Source organism: Mirounga angustirostris, unplaced genomic scaffold, assembly GCF_029215605.1.
Source record: "Mirounga angustirostris isolate CCGP_5_RB_7025 unplaced genomic scaffold, mMirAng1.0.hap1 SCAF_8, whole genome shotgun sequence".
Lineage (NCBI taxonomy): Eukaryota > Metazoa > Chordata > Mammalia > Carnivora > Phocidae > Mirounga > Mirounga angustirostris.
The window spans coordinates 47,425,448-47,443,088 of NW_026991716.1; the positions used below are offsets into that span (position 1 = coordinate 47,425,448).

A 17,641-nucleotide genomic window follows, 5' to 3' on the forward strand; every position below is an offset into this window, starting at 1 on the left:
TCACTGCCACCAGGCATTGAACTTCACCAGGCGTATCCTCGCGGCCAAGGTCAGGGGGAAATACGGCAAAGTTCAACAGACTCAATAGCTTAACACTTCAATCGTTAATGCTATTGCTTAAAGTATCATATGTATTTGCTTGGTAGAGAGAAATTTGCTGAAAGAAATTCCTTCAAAGAGCCAGGGCACCATCTGAGTTAACCTTTTCTGACTCACTGGGATCTGGCAGGCAAATCCCTCCACCTCATGCTAATACATCTACACCACCAGAACTTACATTCTCAGATTTATTGAAAAGTACTACTTTTTAGTATTGTTTTCCTTAAAATAATAACAGAATGGTTTTCAATGCACACACAAAAAAAACCCGTGTATCTCAATAGAGGGCCAAGAAAAGAAATAGGCCAGTTCACCAATATCCAACATGCCAAATGATTACAAAAATCTCCAAGGAGTATATTCTTATGAATACATTTTTTCTTATAAACATATCTGATAAATATAGTCATGAAACAAAAAAGTAGTAAGTAAATGTAAATGGAGGTCTAAGACTACCAAAAAGCCCAGGGCCTCTACAGATGAACAATACAAAAACAGAATTACTATTCACTTTAAAGTTGCCCAGAAAATAGAAAAAGAGCAAATGTTACCCAGTTCGTTTTATGAAACTAGTGTAATCTTGACTATTTATGAACAATACAAATAAAATTCTATTATTTTCATTTATGACTATGGGTAATAGTCATAATAGTGGTAACAGTGATAGTCCTGGGTAAAATATTAGCTAAGCAAATCTAAAGAGTAATACAACAATAATAATATGTTATCTGTCAATTATATCTCTTCCCTTCCAATTCTTAAACCTCTCCTTCACCGTTCTATGTCATCTGGGACTTCCAGTGCCATGTAGTGGTATGGGGGAGTTTCTTTACTTTGTCCTTTTTCTTAAAAGAAATGCACCAAAGTTTCTCTGTAAAGTATTGTTTGCTGTTGTTTTTAGGTATATAATTTTTACCAAGTTGAAATATAACTTAGTTTATTAAGAGTTGTTTTTAAAGTTATAAATGGTGATGAAATCTACCAAATGCCTTCTCTGCACCTATTGGGATAATCATATAATTTTCCTCTTTTACTGCATTCTGTAGTAAATTATACTGATAGATTTTTTTTAAATGTTGGACTATGCTTGCATTCCTTTGGGGGGAAAATATACCTGTTCATAACATATTATTCCTTCCTGTTCAGTAAGGAACTCCATGGAAACATTAACAAATAGACAACAGATTCACAGAAGTTCTTTGCAAACTATAAAACAAGAATTGCAAGTCAAAACAACTAATATTTATAGTATACAAGAAACCCCACCACGCAGCAATAAAACGAAGAAATTAAAAAGTTGACAAGCCTAAAAAGAGATGTTCAAAGTTGTAGTAATCACAGAAGTGCTAATGGAAACAACGGTGAGATATGACTTGACACATAATTAGATTTGCAAAACATTTGGATCTGCATAGAGAAACCCTTGTGTTCTGGAAGGAGTAAAGGCTGAGGAGAGTTCTGGCAAGTCTCAGTAAAAGCGATACGACCATACCTGATGATTCAGAGTTTCCACTCCTAGGTATAGAGCCTAAAGAAATTCCCACCCAGGTCTGTAAAAGCACATGTTCAAGGGTATTATTATTGCAATGGTACTTGGGTAGAGGCGGAGGGGAGTTGGCTGCAGCCTGGTACCCATCACTGGGAGAGAGGCTGGGTGAAATGTGGAGCAGCTACACCACAGGGTAGAAACACTGGTCAAGGTGTGCTGGTAATAATTTGAATGGCTTTATACTGGAATCCTGAGTGAGCCAGTAAGAAACGGAATGAGATCTATAACATACTATCGTTTGGGTAAGTGAAAAATACATATGCACAAAACAACAGCCATGCTACAGGAACACATAAAAGCAAAAAGGCACAAATTAAGCTCATTTTAATGCTTGCCTAGGATGGCGTGGGGGAAGATGAGAAGAGGAAGTGGGAATAAAATGAAAGAGGGAGAGAAAGAGAGGCTTCGGGCTAATTCAATGACAATGTTTAATAACTTGAGAATCTCAGGATCCTATTATTTCCAAAGAAGGGGAGGAGAGAATATATTCATGAAGAAACATTAATATACTCTTGAAAATAAAGATTCCTTACAGTCTTTTATCAATGAATGAGCCCACTACCACACCCAAGCTCCCCCACTTATCTTCCCCATTTATCTTCCACCTACCCCTACCCCATGGCATCCAAGTGCAGCAGCAGGAGCTGGGGTAAGAGCACATTTAATACCCCTTAAAACAAAGTTATGAAAGTAGGTCACCCAAAAATGAATATTTTAAAACAAATAAATGTGGTACACTGATCAATTGATGAACGGCTTTCAGGAAATTGATTTTTGGAAAGTTGACATAGAGTCATTAGGAAAACCTAGGTTCTGATTCTCTATAAGCAACTTCCCATAACACGTTGTAACAATGCCATGTTCCTTCCCGGTGTCAGTTCTATATCTACAAAATTGGGGAAAGCTGGAAATGGAGAAAAAAAAATCAATTTTATAAGCCAATGAATATTCAGTAGACCCAAAAGCCAAAGAATTAAATGGTGTAGTTTCCAATCTAGCATGTTCCTTCATGCAAGGGCAGCAATATTCCTTCAACAGTACTAGACACCTACTATGCACTAGGTACTGTGGTAGGAATACACACAGATTTCAACTTCTGACATAAAATCTACTCCTAGGACCAAAACTTTCAAAGACCATATATCTTATAAGCAACCAAAGTATAGCATCAATGAGGAAATACTACATAAAATAAGTATGTCTATAATTACTAATGATATAAATATGTTTATAATTTATTCATGCATATTTGGTAGGCAAAAAATTGCTGGAAACATTAAGACAAATAGCACATGATTTGCTTTGTTTCTTTTCTCCTTCTATTGAAGTAAACCCTGCCCCCCACACACACACTGCAAAGAAAAAGCTTTAAAAGGTCTTCAAGTAAAAGTTTTGCCTTTAAATCTGCATCCTATTCCAAATATAACAGTCTTCCTTTTATATCCTCTCCATAGACAAAGATCTTTACAATATTTTAAGCAATTATAAATATAGATTTTTTTTAAGATTTTATTTATTTACTTGACAGAGAGAGACACAGCGAGAGAGGGAACACAAGCAGGGGGAGTGGGAGAGGGAGAAGCAGGCTCCCCGCGGAGCAGGGAGCCCAATGTGGGGCTCGATCCCAGGACCCTGAGATCATGACCTGAGCCGAAGGCAGACGCTTAACGACGGAGCCACCCAGGCCCCCCATAAATATAGATTCTTAACATTCAATAGAAGCAACAATATTTCAGAATGCGAGGCTGGAAGCATCCACATAGGAATGGAGTTTCTGTTGCTTCTCTCCTGAAGATCAGGGGAACTTTGTCTCAGTGACTATTGCCACCCACAATTGTCCTGGCATGTTCTCTCTGCCAGGTATTTCTCAGAGTTCCCAGAAGAGTTTGGTCGTGTTGTTCCTAAATTTTCTCTTAGGTATTACATCATTTGTAGAACCAAATCTTTAACTAGGAAACTACCATGTAATGGAAGTGAAGGAGGGCAGTGGGAGGAATGAGGGTCCCAGTCCCACCAGCCAAGCACCACCTTCCTTCTCATCCTTCTCTCTCTGGTCTCATCACATGTGGAACCACCAGCACATCACAAATACCAGCTTGAAAACCAATGATCCTGGGGTGACTGGGTGGCTCTGTCATTAAACGTCTGCCTTCAGCTCAGGTCATGATCCCAGGGTCCTGGGATGGAGCCCCGCATCAGGCTCCCTGCTCAATGGGAAGCCTGCTTCTCCCTCTCCCACTCCCCCTGCTTGTGTTCCCTCTCTCGCTGTGTCTCTTTCTGTCAAATAAATAAATAAAATCTTTAAAAAAAAAAAAAAGAAAAGAAAACCAATGATCCTGTCTGCTTCCAAGATTTTATAGAAAAGAAAATGAGACCTGGCAAAGGAGAATATGACCAAGGTCAGATGCCTGCTGAGGTAAGTCTTTTTTGGACGGTGGAATTATTATTGACAAGGTAACAGTGGAGCTAAAATTCACACCCAGATCTTCTATTTCCAGTTTCTTCTCCCTCGCTGGCCATCTTAGCTTACGTGTCTATTGTAAAGCAGTGGTGAAGAGCATGCGGGCAGAAATCGAGTTTCTTGGATTACCACTCTGGCTCTGTCACTTATCAGCAGTGTGATTTGGATGAATTAGTCAACCAGTAGATGCCACAAGGCGATAAAATGAATAATGATATCCACCTCATAGAAGTCTCATAAATATTAAATAAGATGAACTCTGTAAAGCACTTAAAACAGGTCTTGGTGTCTAATACACTTTCATTAATTATTGGTTATTATAACCTGAAGAAAAATGACTAAAGGTGTTAATGTATGATAAGTGCTAGCTTTGTCAGGAAACACTTAATTTGATCATATGCTACAGGCAAAGACAATGAAAATTCTCTATCCACTTCGCCGAACATAGAGAAAACTACTGTGGATGCTGAAGGTTTCTGCTATTGCTCAAATGTGCCACCAGATGACAGCAGTTGATAATAGGAAAGATGGTTCAGACAACGAGTTGATTAATGCTTCCTCCATTTGCAGCATCAGTAAGAACATCCCTTCACGCCTCATTATACACATAACGTTTGTAAAGCTTTGTCAAAGAGCTGTCAAATTTCCTTTCTTCTCTAGAACTTCTATTCTAAAATGTATGCTGACAACAAAGGTTTAAACAGAACACAATCTAATTATATTCATATAGTTACTACTCAGCATTTTGAGGGAATAATGCTCATAAATATTTAGAAACTATAGAATTTACATTGAACTGGATTTTCACAGTGAATAAGCTATGTCCAAGCCAATAAAAGCAGTTGTTCACAAAATTAGATTCCAAGTATCAGGGGAAAAAAGCACAGATTCCAGCCCTGTTTGACTTTTAATTGAAGCATTGAAGGGTTCTGGAGAACAGAGGGTTGTAGGAGTCTGATTAAACCCGAAGAACCGAGTGAATCCAGATCTTGCTCCGTCCTCCCAGCCTAAATCATGCTGCCTGTGGCTACCTGCAGGCCTCAAGAGAGTAAGAGAGAAGGGGCCTGGGGGATTGCTTGCGGGAGGACCCCACTCATGGAGAATACCAGCCCATCCATTGAGAGTATGAGCTCAGAGTCAGACAAGTTGGGTTCAAATTCTGGCTTTTGCCATTTGCTCTCTGGCTGTCTTTATAAAATCTATTTCACCTACCTAAGCCTTCATTTCCTGATTTATGAAATGGAAATGATAGCACCTTTACTCAAAAACATATAACAGGATTATGTGAACTTCAATTAGTGAGCAGTCAAAAAATGTTAGCTACTACTCGTATTATTTTTATCATCACCCAGATATTATACGCCAGTCTCTGAGGATACCGTGTAGAACAAAATAGAGATATACCTTCACAGGTCAGATACAGACAGGCAAATAAATACATACGGAGTGTTATAAAAGGGAGAGAATAGGGTTCTATGGGAGCCAGTGGAGGGTGGTTAAACCCAATCTGAGAAGCAAGAGGAGGCTTCCCTTGGAGAAGTAAAATCTCCACTGGGAACTAAAAGATGAAAATCTTTATCCAGGTGGAGTGCCTGCAACAGAAGGAACAGCACTTGCTAAGCCCTGGATTTCAGAGATTGCATTTAGCTTATGGTTAATAATAATGATAGCTAACACTTCCCAAGAGTTTAGTATGTGCCAAGCACACTCGTAAGTACTTTACCTGTATAAATGCATTTGCTCTTCATAATAACCCCTGTGCAGGACTATTGCAATCCCCATTTTGCAGATGAAAAGACTGAGGCAGAAGACCAATTAGGTCACATGCCCGAGGACATATATCCAGGAAGTGGCATAGCCAGGATGTGGCTCCAGAAACTTGACTTTCAATGAACTACTAGGTTCTATTGTTTGGGAAGAACAAGCTAAAATGGAGTACTCTCTACCGTAAGTTTGGAGAAACCCCAAGAAGACCAACACAAACTAAAATACAGATCTCCAACCCCAACCAAGAGCACTCAAGAATCAATGTTATCTCTCTGAAGATGTCTCTGGACATCTACAGATCAGACCAGCCCCAAAGGAAACAGCAAGAGCCATTTGTTACCACGAGGGCCTCTCACAAGCAGCTCTCGAAAGCTATGCTCTCTAGTACAGCAGCCACTAGCTATGCGTGGCTACTGAGTACTCGAAACGTGGCTAATGGGAGCCAGGGGCAGAATTTTACGTTCTCCTTAATTTTAATATTAAAATTAAAATTTTGAACTTGAAGCAATGTAAAATATTTCCCTGTTAAACACCAATTTAGTGTTCTGGTAGAACTGCATTTCCCTTTCACTGCTGCATCGCCTAAGACTTTGTACCATAGTATGTGTGTTGGCAAATACTGTCTTTTCTAATTCCTTGTTAATTAATTTTTATATTATTGCAGGTTGAAATGATAATGTTTTAGATGTACTGGATTTAATAAGATACATTTAAAATTCATGTCACCTATTTCTTTTTACTTTAACAATATTTTTAAATTACACATGTGGCTCACATGTTCTCTCTATTGAACAGGGCTGGTCTAAAGGACCCCTGGAGGTTCTATTCAGAGTCACCATCCCATCATCAGGGAAGGGTCTGAGATGGAGGATCTGGACCCTCACACTCCAGGTGCTACACCCTTGTGGTTTGAATGTGTGAGTTGCTTGAGCTTGAATTAGAACAAGTCACAAAAATCAGCTTAAAATTTCTTAGCACAACTGGTTAAACCCATGTGTTTCAGTAAAAAGAGCACTGACTAGGGAGTCAGACAGCAGGAAGCTCATAAACTAGCCTTAGGCTTCACCAAATTGTTTTTTTTTTTTTTAAGATTTTATTTATTTATTTGACAGAGAGAATGCATAAGCAGGGGGGCAGGGGCAGAGGGAGAGGGAGAAGCAGACTCCCCCATGAGGCCAGAGCCCATGTGGGGCTTGATCCCAGGACCCTGAGATCATGACCTGAGCTGAAGTCAGGCACTTAACCGACTGAGCCACCCAGGTGCCCCCACCAAATTCTTTTTTTTAATACTCACTACGATGTATTTTATTTAAGAATAAATCATTTTTAACAGATCCATGTCGTCCTTTGAATAAGTGAGAATTTCCAAATATTTCACATCCGAGGTTAGGAATACCATTGAAGTAGGAAAATGACAAAGGGAAAATCTCTTGCATATCAGAGATATCACAAAGCTTAGTAAAGTAAGTTACATAAATTATACAGAGAGGGCAAAAAAAAAAAAAATAGAAATTCCCAGAAAAAATAGAAGAGGCATGTTCCACTTCAAGAATCTGATCAAAAAGTGTCAACACTTGGCTCAGGCTGTGGGCTCTGCAATCCTGTGCAGTTTTTCATCCCCAGAATGGTTGGCCTTTTAGATCTACCCTCCCAGAGAATCTCACCAGAGCCTCCTTTATGTCTTTGTTCCTTAGGCCGTATATGAAGGGGTTCAGCATGGCCATGGCCACAGCATACATCACCGAGGCTACTGCACTTGAGTGGGAGCTCTGGGTAGCAGCAGAGCTAAGGTACACCCTTAGACTCACACAATAAAATAAGGAGACAACCGAGAGATCAAACACACAGGTGGAAAATGCTTTATACTTGCCCTGAGCTGATGATATTCCACGTATGGAGAAAACTATCTTAGAGTAAGAGTAAAGGATCCCATCAAAGGGACCAACAACCAGCAACATAGTTGCAAAGTATATCACCATGTTATTGAGAAAAGTGTCAGACCATGTAAGTTGTATCATCTGATTGAATGCACAGAAAAAGTGGGGGATTTCCAAGACTATAGAGAAGGACAACTGCAACTCCAATGATCTTTGTAACAAGGAATGCAGGACACTCAGGACCCAGGATACAAGAACCAGCAGTCCCCCGAGCCGGGGGTCCATGATGACCATGTAGTTCAGGGGGTAACAGATGGCCCCAAAGTGGTCATAAGCCGTCACAGTCAGAAGGAAGTTGTCTAATCCTGCAAAGAGCATGTAAAATACATCTGGCTGAGGCAGCCTTCATAAGTGATCACTTTGCTCTGACTCTGGATGTTCCACAGCATCTTGGGGATAGTGGTGGAGGGGAAACAAAGGCCTACAAAGGACAGGTTGGAGAGGAAGAAACATATGGGCGTTTGGAGGTGGGAGTCAGAGCTGACGGCCAGGATGATGAGTAGGTTTCCAAACACAGTGATCAGGTACATGGAGAGGAAAAGCCCAAATATGAGGGGCTGCACTTCTGGTTCCTCTGAAAATTCCTGTATAGTTTCCTGGGCCCACATGGTGGAGGTGACTTTCCCATAAGGATTGTAGAAATAGTACCCAGAAATTCCTATTCATAGCTTCCCACCACCAAATTCTTTAAACTCCTCATACCTGCTTCCTCATTCCAGGTGGGCTAGATGCTTACTAAGATCGGCTGACATTGTAATCTTTCATGATTAAACCAAGTTATCAGAATCCATCCTGCTCCAGGTCAGAGAAAAACCAGTCCCCAGTCACAAACTCAGCCAGATAACATTTCGGAGATGTGCTTGGCAGTGGAGGAGGAGAGCATGGACAGAAAGTGGGAAGACCAGCACAAGGTCTTCACTCAGAGGGGGGACAAGGTATGCACACCCATCCACTTGGGTGCTCACACAGCTCTCTCCTGAAACATTATCTAACCATGCACAGGTATTAACCTAACCCCCAGCCAAAGACCCACTGAAAAGATGACACTTGAAACCATTCATTCATCCACCCAGCCAATATTTTGTGTCTGTATACCGTCCACAGGCACATGATAGATGTTAGGGATAGGATGTTAATAAGACTGAAAAAAATGCCTGCCCTTGGGGAACTCAAATTCTGGCAGAAGAGACATTTAAGAAAGTGCTGCACAGATAATTATTTAATTTAGTACAAAGTAGGAAAAAGAAACACTAGATGTAAAGAAGGCTTAGAACAGGATCACTTACCTTGTCTAGGTGATATTTTTGACATGCTTGACAAGCCAGTGCAGCTTAGTGGTGAAGAAATAAGACTCTGGGTGCAGTTTGTTGCGTTCAACACCCAATCATGCAGTCAACCAGTGGTGTAATTCCTAATCACATTGTTCAGCCACTCTATTCTTTATTTTTCTCACCTGAAAAATAGGGATGATCATAGTAATACTATCTACCCATGAGAGTGGTTGGAAGGAATTAATGGGTCAACATAGGACACTAGTGGGTCAATTAGAACACCCTTGGCAAATAGTAAGCACTAGAAGCCAGGGGTTTGCTAACATTGGAGATTCCAATGGACTTTGGAGATCTCTGAGATATCCATTTGCATCTGAGCCCATTTTAGAGACTTTCTTTATTCACAGCGAAGAGAGGAAGATTGTCTCTGAGGCCTGAGCCAGTCGCCCACATACAAATTACAAATGCTAGCCTGCCTCCAAACAGCGCCAGATGTCAGCCTAGAAACAATTCCTTCCATAAATTTCTGGCCCCAGAAAAGCAGCTGATAATGCACAGAAGAGCAAAAATCAGGGCTAATAAATATTAGAAAAATTTTCCACATATACCAGTCTTCAAGGAAATGTAAATCATGCAGCTAAATGCAATTCGTTCTGTATCAGTTAGCAAGATATGTACTGTTATTAATGTCAGTGCTTTTTTTCTTTTAGTGTTATGGCTTATGATAACAGTGTCAGTAAGGATTCAGTTCAATCCATTCATTTCGTTCACTAAATTAAATAATGTGTACTTTCCTTGCTAGTAGTAATAGAAATTGGAATCCAGGTTTGCAGAAAGTAACCTGATAATATCTAACATGATTTCCAAAAATGTTCATACACTATCAACTGCACTTTTAGAGTCCTAAGAAAATAATCTAAAGTGAGACAAAAATTTATATGCAGAGATATCCATCCTGCTATTATAGCACAATACTAGAAATAGTCTAATTACCCGATAATATGGAAACATTAAACAAATGATGGTATATCCACAAAAAGAAATTTTAGGCACCCATTAAAAATATTCATGAAGATTTTTAATCACATGGGGAAATATATATCATACAATTTTAAATTTTTTTAAATGTCAGATATAAAATTGTATATCCAGGCTAATTTCAGCCACATATGATGATAGACAGAGAGAGACGTGAATGCTGTGATGCTTTTAGGGGCTGATGGGATAATTGGTGAATTTTTTGTTCACATGAATATTTTTCCGCTAGTTCCTGTTTTTCAAGGTGTGCATAGAAGTATTATTTGCTTTAATGTTCTTCCAACCTAGGAACAATAGGTATAGGCATGTGACTGAAGATTTTCAGGATTGTAATCAGAGCCAAATTTGAAAGGATCAAATCCTTTCAGGTCATGGAGCTTCTAATTCAAGCCTGCAACCCCAGGATTTAGGAATACAAAAGACGGGTCTCTGAGCACACCATGGAGTGGGATAATTTATCCTTTGCCCTTTCATATTTTTTTTAATTTCTTTATTTGACAGAGAGATACACAGCAAGAGAGGGAACACAAGCAAGGGGAGTGGGAGAGGGAGAAGAAGGCTTCCCGCTGAGCAGGGAGCCCTATGCGGGGCTCGATCCCAGGACCCCGGGATCATGATCTGAGCCGAAAGCAGATGCTTAACAACTGAGTCACCCAGGTGCCCCTATCTTTGCCCTTTCAATCTTGTCTCTGCACCCTTCCCTCATCCTACCCTTACTCCCAGACTTTCTCTCCTGGTTTCCTACGTGCCCTTGGAGTATCAGGAAAGGTTCTTTGAAAGTAGTGCCCACCACCATGTGTTTAATTTAACATCACTTGTTTTAATAAAAAGAGTTTCAGAGAATGGGCAAACCTTATAGGCAAAGAAATTTACCTTCAATAGTGGCATCCCAAGCACTACCGTGACTGCCTGGTGACAGAAACGTGACGACCAGATCATGTTTCAAAGATGTGCCTTCAGTCTCCCTAAATGCAAATGTAACCCCGGGCTGTGGTGTCTGAAGCTTTACACATTTTGACTCCTTTCCCTGAGAGCTTGTTTGGAGGTTCTAGCAGGGGAGTGCTGTTACTCATATATCCTTGACCGAAGAATGGTCCTCCTCTATCGGGGAAGGTCTTCCTTTCCCTATGGACACTTTCCCTGTGGACAACAAGAAGGTTTCACTTGCCCACATGGATTTTCAGTCTCAACTCTGATCCTGAAGACTCACCCGAATGTGGAGTGAATCTCACAAAAGAAAACCCAACTGTATTGGTTTTCCTCAATCCTCACCCCCACTTCAGGCTCCTTCTTACAGCTTCACACCTAAGATCCGAGTATCTAATCAAACAACTCTGCAACAAAATTTTCACTCATCAGCAGCTACATGAGAGCAACAAAGATGGGTGTGGCTTTCCAAGAGGGCCCCCGCATCTCAGAAGATTCTTTTTATTATGGAAGCATGTATTCTGATGACCGTGAATGCCACAGTTAAACCCAGCCTCTGGGGCCAGGCAGTCCTTGGCTCAGTTGCCTGAAGAACATACAAGAGTACCCCCAGCTTCCTAATGTGTTATAGGCAAGAAAGAGGATTGTTTTTTCCGGGGTTGTGGTAAAACGCTGGTACTCTGCCAGATCTTACATCAAAGACATCTGAAGAACAAAGCTCACAATTACATCTATTTCTATAAAAGATTCTTAAAATTTTGGACAAAATATTGTATCTTCTGACCATTTTTCCTTTCCATTTGTATTAATTGATATTAAATAAATATTTTAATTTCTATTAGAGATGGATCACAAAATCTTTATTGTTCTAACAGGGAAAAGTTAATTTCGGTTAAATTCCATTCCTCCTTATATTTCCAGCATTTATCTTTGACGTGTTTTCCAAGCTGTCTTTTTAATTGCTATTTTGTTGGAAACATAAATTCAGAATCATTAGATTATTATTCAATATATCTTTCCCATTACATGCTGTTTCTCTTATATTCACAAGTCTTGAAAGCTTCTAAACCATCTGCTAACTTTTCATCAATGTATATCTTTTTATTTCACGTAGGGATTGAATTGTCAAATTTTTAACTTTGGTCGGAAAATCTTTTTGTAGGGAAATTACAATCCTTTTACCTCTCTCATTCTGTCAGTTTGTCATTATTGAGCTATGAACTCTTTCATTTGCATAGTTTCTGTAAGTAAACTTGAAACTTTATTTTCTTAGAAAATAGGTCATAAAATCATCTTAACTGATCCAGCTATTTCACTAACCTTCAAAGACTGACTGCTGTTGTAATCCGGTGGTTTAAATTATAGTATTAACCTATTTTGTTAACTCAGCAACATTTGCTCTTCCTGCTAGGAGATATAAACCATGGATCCGTCTTCCCTTAATAATTTTAATAATGCCTCTTAACAAAGAAACTTTATATACTTCTCCTTGCCCTTATTTAGACTTGATTGCCTGAAACCTGTTAGCCATTCTCCTCTTATACCTTATAGTTCTAATACAGGATCTAATTTACCAAAGAATTCCACTTAGTCGGTTTGGATTCATTTATTTCTGAACTATCTCTTTTCAAAAAAAAAAAAAAAGGCCTTACTCTTTTATGATATTTACTAGATGGGGAATTTAGAATACATTGTTTCAGTTATATTATTTTAAGTATATTCTTTTTTAAAAAAAGATTTTATTTATTTATTTATTTGACAGAGAGAGAGCACAAGCAGGGGGAGTGGCAGGCAGAAGGAGAAGGAGAAGCAGGCTCCCTACTGAGCAAGAAGCCCAGTCAGGGACTCCATCCCAGGACCCTGGGATCATGACCTGAGCCAAAGGCAGATGCTTAACCGACTGAGCCACCCAGGCACCAATTAAGCATATTCTTTCTACACTTAAATATTACCAACTCAATTCTTCTTATAGCCAGTATTTTTAAAGATTTTTTGTTTGTTTGTTTGTTTTTATTCATTTGAGAGAGAGAGTAAGAGCACAAGCAGGGGGAGGGGCAGAGGGAGAAGCAGACTCCCCACTGATTAGGGAGCTCAACTCGGGGTTGGATCCCAGGACCCTGGGATAGTGACCTGAGCCGAAGGCAGACACTTAACTGACTGAGCCACCCAGGTGCCCCAGTATCCAGTATTTTTAAATGCCTATAATGATGTTATCATATTACCATCTATTAGGACTTAATCAACTATAGATGCAGAACCATGATTTAGGAAGCTTGCATACTTCATATCAAATAGCACAGATAGTAGAAGAGCCAGGATTTGACCCAGGTTCTGACTCCAACAGTGCTGTAAGAACTTAGGGTATTACTGGGGAAAATAAACCACACACAAATAAATATCAAATCATTTGTTTTTTGTTTTTTTTTAGTAAGTGATACACACAATGTGTGTCCTCAATTGGACTATGTGGTGAGGGTTTATTTTGTACAAGCTCCCCAATCTATTTGATGGTGAAGAACCACTGTTCTAGGAAGACAGAGCGAGAGATTTGTCAGAGGCTCAGTAAGGAGTTATAGCCTCATGGATTTGAATATGACGGAAGGCCAGTTAGGCTATGGGTGGGTATCTGGGGGTGGGAAAGCTATAAGTGAAGGACATACATGGAGGGGAGCTGCAGGAAGAGGGCTCTCCTCCTAACTGCACCACGTGTTTCCCATTGCCTGGTTACGATAGTACCTTTCATCCACCCCACTAAACCCTATGGCTTTCCTAAGTTTCCTGTCCTTCAACACAGCTTAGAGTCACATCTTCAAAATATCTTTACCAAACACTAGAAGGAGAAACTACAATAAACACAATGAACACAAAGTAAACATGTTGAACATAGAAGATAATAGGAAACTTAGATAGCTAAACTCAAGTCACAAATCTCTTAATTGACAGAATGTTCTACATACGTAGAGGTCACTGTTCTTCTTTCCACCTAAAAGGATACTCCCACCTGAAACCATTCTGGTGGCCCTGTTAAAAAGGATCTCAGTGCTTTCCAGAATTCAGTTCTTAATCTTTCGTGCATGTTCCACGGGGCTCCTGCTTCCTCCAACCAGAATTTCCATCTTATCTCCAAAATCAGTGCTCTGAAACAGCCCAAACTGTGGTTGCCTAATCTCTGACTTCTGTAACTGAGAAAAGCCCTTTTCCAATCTGAGCCTAAATCTTGGGCACTCTGACACTCAGGAGGTTCTAGGATCATTTTTGTACAGATTTCTCCTGGCCGTTGCTAATGACTGTTTCAGCCTTTAGTGATGCTTGGTTTCTGCACCTTGAGTTTCTCCACAGTATCCAAGCAAAGACTTCATCACCATGGTATGGTACAAGGTGACAAGTTTCATCTTAGCAGTACTCAGTCCCAACTTCATCCTACCCTCCTTTGGCCAGTCAAACCCCTAACCAAAGCTTCTTCTTGTTGAATGTCATATTTCTCTTAATGAAAGTGATGGATCCTCCCCTCTGAAAACACATGCACATACACATGGATCTTTACTTGTAACTTTGTAAGTTCACAGGTCTCTTGAATCCCATACATAGACTTCCTGGTAATCCATGGACCCTAAGTTAAGAAACCCCATCTTAGAACCTCCCACCTTTCCCAGGTCCTGGTCTGAGAAAGACATACAGTTCTCAGCTCATGTGTAAACAGAGATGACTGTCATCCCTACACCCAATGTCATCCATTTCCCTCTCAACTCTTCTCTTCCATAATGAATTGCTAGCAAAAGTTTAAACATTTATAACTGCACTGTTTTTAAACAATTTAGCCATATGATAGTCAAAAAATGAGAGGTTGTCTACTTTCTTCAGAAATGATTTGCAGAAGCAAAGACTTGCTGAAAGAATGGGAGCTCTATGTTTGCAAGACAGAAAACTATCGGGGAAGCAGTGCTGGGAATTATAAAGGACAGAGCTGGACAAGGGCAGTCTCTCATGTGGAGGATCTTGATGTATGACAGAGAAATCCAGACTTCATCTATCCTATAATAACTTTACATAGGAAAAGCTTTGATTAGAGCAATGGTTAAGGAAGATGGATGCAGTTTTGGTGAGCAAGATGGGCGGAGAAGGAGGAGGATGCAGAAATAAGGAAGTCCACAGTAGGAGACAAAGACTATTGGAACAGCATGGGGGACTGAGGGCCCAAACAAGTGTGAAAAGAACTTCTCCCACTATGTGGCAGAAGGACACAAGAGAACAATAGAACTCAGTAACAAACTGCAATTGGTGACAGGACTCAGAAGAGAGGTAGTAGGAGAAGAGAAAAAGGCAATGAAAAGTCAAAGACAATGAAAAGCTGTGGGCCTCATTAACTTGGAAGATATTCCTTAAAGTTTAAAACAAAACAAATTAATCGAATTTACAAATGTGGGGAGTTTGGTTAAAAGTAAGGATAAATTTCAAAGGCAGTTATAATAACATCTCTCTCTCTTTCTCTGAATGTGTTTAAATAAAGGATAGATACTTAGGCAAGTTTTCAAGAACACCTATTGATTGGGTAAGCTCTCTGGATTGTTTCCATTTTCCATCCTGTAAGTCTGAGTCTAAGGCCATGTTTACATGCTGTCCATCTCTTCAGATGCAAATTGAAAAAATTAGCCCATCTGGATACAGTAGTAGAAATAAAGTTATATTTGGCAATACGTAGGCAAAACATTCTGATAATCTTTTCTTCCTTCAGGTGTCTTGTTATTTTATGGACATGAAGCAATTTCCTTAGAATGACAACTTGTGGCAGGAAGAACTTATCTTCTTTCTATGTATTTCACAATGTATAAAAGTTTAAGCTCCTATAAGAACTCATTGTGGTTGATGACGAATATGATTGTGATTGTTAAAAATAATAATACAAAATATTTATGGCTCTGTGCAAAAAAAATTACATGCAGTATATTTTTCAATCCTTACAATGACTTTGTGATGTAAGTATTATTATTACTGCCATTTTAAGGATGAGGAACTTGGGGTTTAAAGAATATTAAGTAACTTGATTAAGGTCACAAATGTGTCTAACTCAAAGCTTTCCTATGTATTTGTGAACTCTGAGTGTGTCTCAACCACAGCTCCTTCTAAAACTAATTCTTGCTGCTTTTTATACAATAACTGCTCAATAAATGTTTAATAGAGGATAGATGGGATGGGTGGATGGATAGAGATGTTTGATGAATTAGGACAACCAGTGGGCAATATATTTCTGCTGAGATCCCGGCTCCCAAAAACAAAAGCATTTCTAGAGCCTTCCTATGTATACACCACGCCCCCTGCCAAAGTATCTCTTCTGGCAACAAGCACAAAGGCAGGTAAGTGAGTTTTTCACCTCGGTCAAATGGTCTGTCAACCACTTCCTTGACGGCTGTTTACTCATCACATCTAGCAGCTGCTCTGTTGAGCCCACATATGACCCTGGTTCCCTCTGTCTCGTTTTTAGGTATTAAGCTCACCACATTTGGTCTCCATGTTTTATGCAGCAGATCTTATCAAAAAAAAGTTTAAAAACCACATAAGTTCAGCAAGATCTACACAGACTTATATAAAACATATAATTACTTTTAGAAGTGATAGATAATAGGTCTGCATCTAGCCTTTTCAGGCAGGGAGATGATCTTGAGAAGATAATAAACAGGCATGTATTAAACATCTACCATATATCTTCTGTACAATGCTAAGAACTGCAACTTAATAAGTTTAAGTCTCATGAAAATAGAACAAAAATATTTTATATATAAAATACAAATATATATGTGGATATACATATATATACATACAAATTATATAATATATACATACATATATAAAGTATATACATATATATTTAAAATATAATGCCATCAACTTTATAGCAGCATTATCTACAATAGCCAAATTATGGAAACAGCTCAAGTGTCCATTGACTGAAGAATGGATAAAGAGGATGTGGTATATATACATATACATATATATAATGGAATATTATTCAGCCATTAAAAAAGAACGAAATTTTGCCATTTGCAACTAGGTGGATGGAGCTAGAGGGTATTATGCTAAGTGAAATAAGTCAGAGAAAGACAAATACCATATGATCTCACTCATATGTAGAATTTAAGAAACAAAATGAATGAGCAAAGAGGAAAACAAGAGAGAGGGGGGCAAACCAAGAAACAGACTCTTAACTCTAGAGAACAAATTGATGGTTACCAGAGGGGAGGTGGGTGGGGGAATGGGTCTAATAGGTGAGGGGGATTAAGGAGGGCACTTATCAGAGATGAGCACCAGCTGTCCTACAGAGGTGTTGAATCACTATATCATACACCTGAAATTAATATTACACTGTATGTTAACTAGAATTCAAATAAAATTTTGAAAAAAAAAATTTAATGCCGTCAACAAAATAAAAACAATCATTATCATTCAGGTTGAGCAGGAATAATAAAGCTGAAAGAACGAGGGGCATCCTGGCCAAGATTTGATGGTATGGATGAAACTACTTCATCACCTACATATGTTTTCCTCTGTCCTAGGAGGAAATTTACTTAGAGTACACACACCATTTAGAATGTCTTCC

At 39.2% G+C, this 17,641-nt stretch overlaps 1 pseudogene; it reads right to left on the reverse strand.

The window, feature by feature from the left end:
• Positions 1–7,489: 7,489 nt before the first annotated feature.
• Positions 7,490–8,421, reverse strand: LOC123836409 (olfactory receptor-like protein OLF4; annotated as a pseudogene).
• Between the last annotated feature and the right edge of the window lie 9,220 nt (positions 8,422–17,641).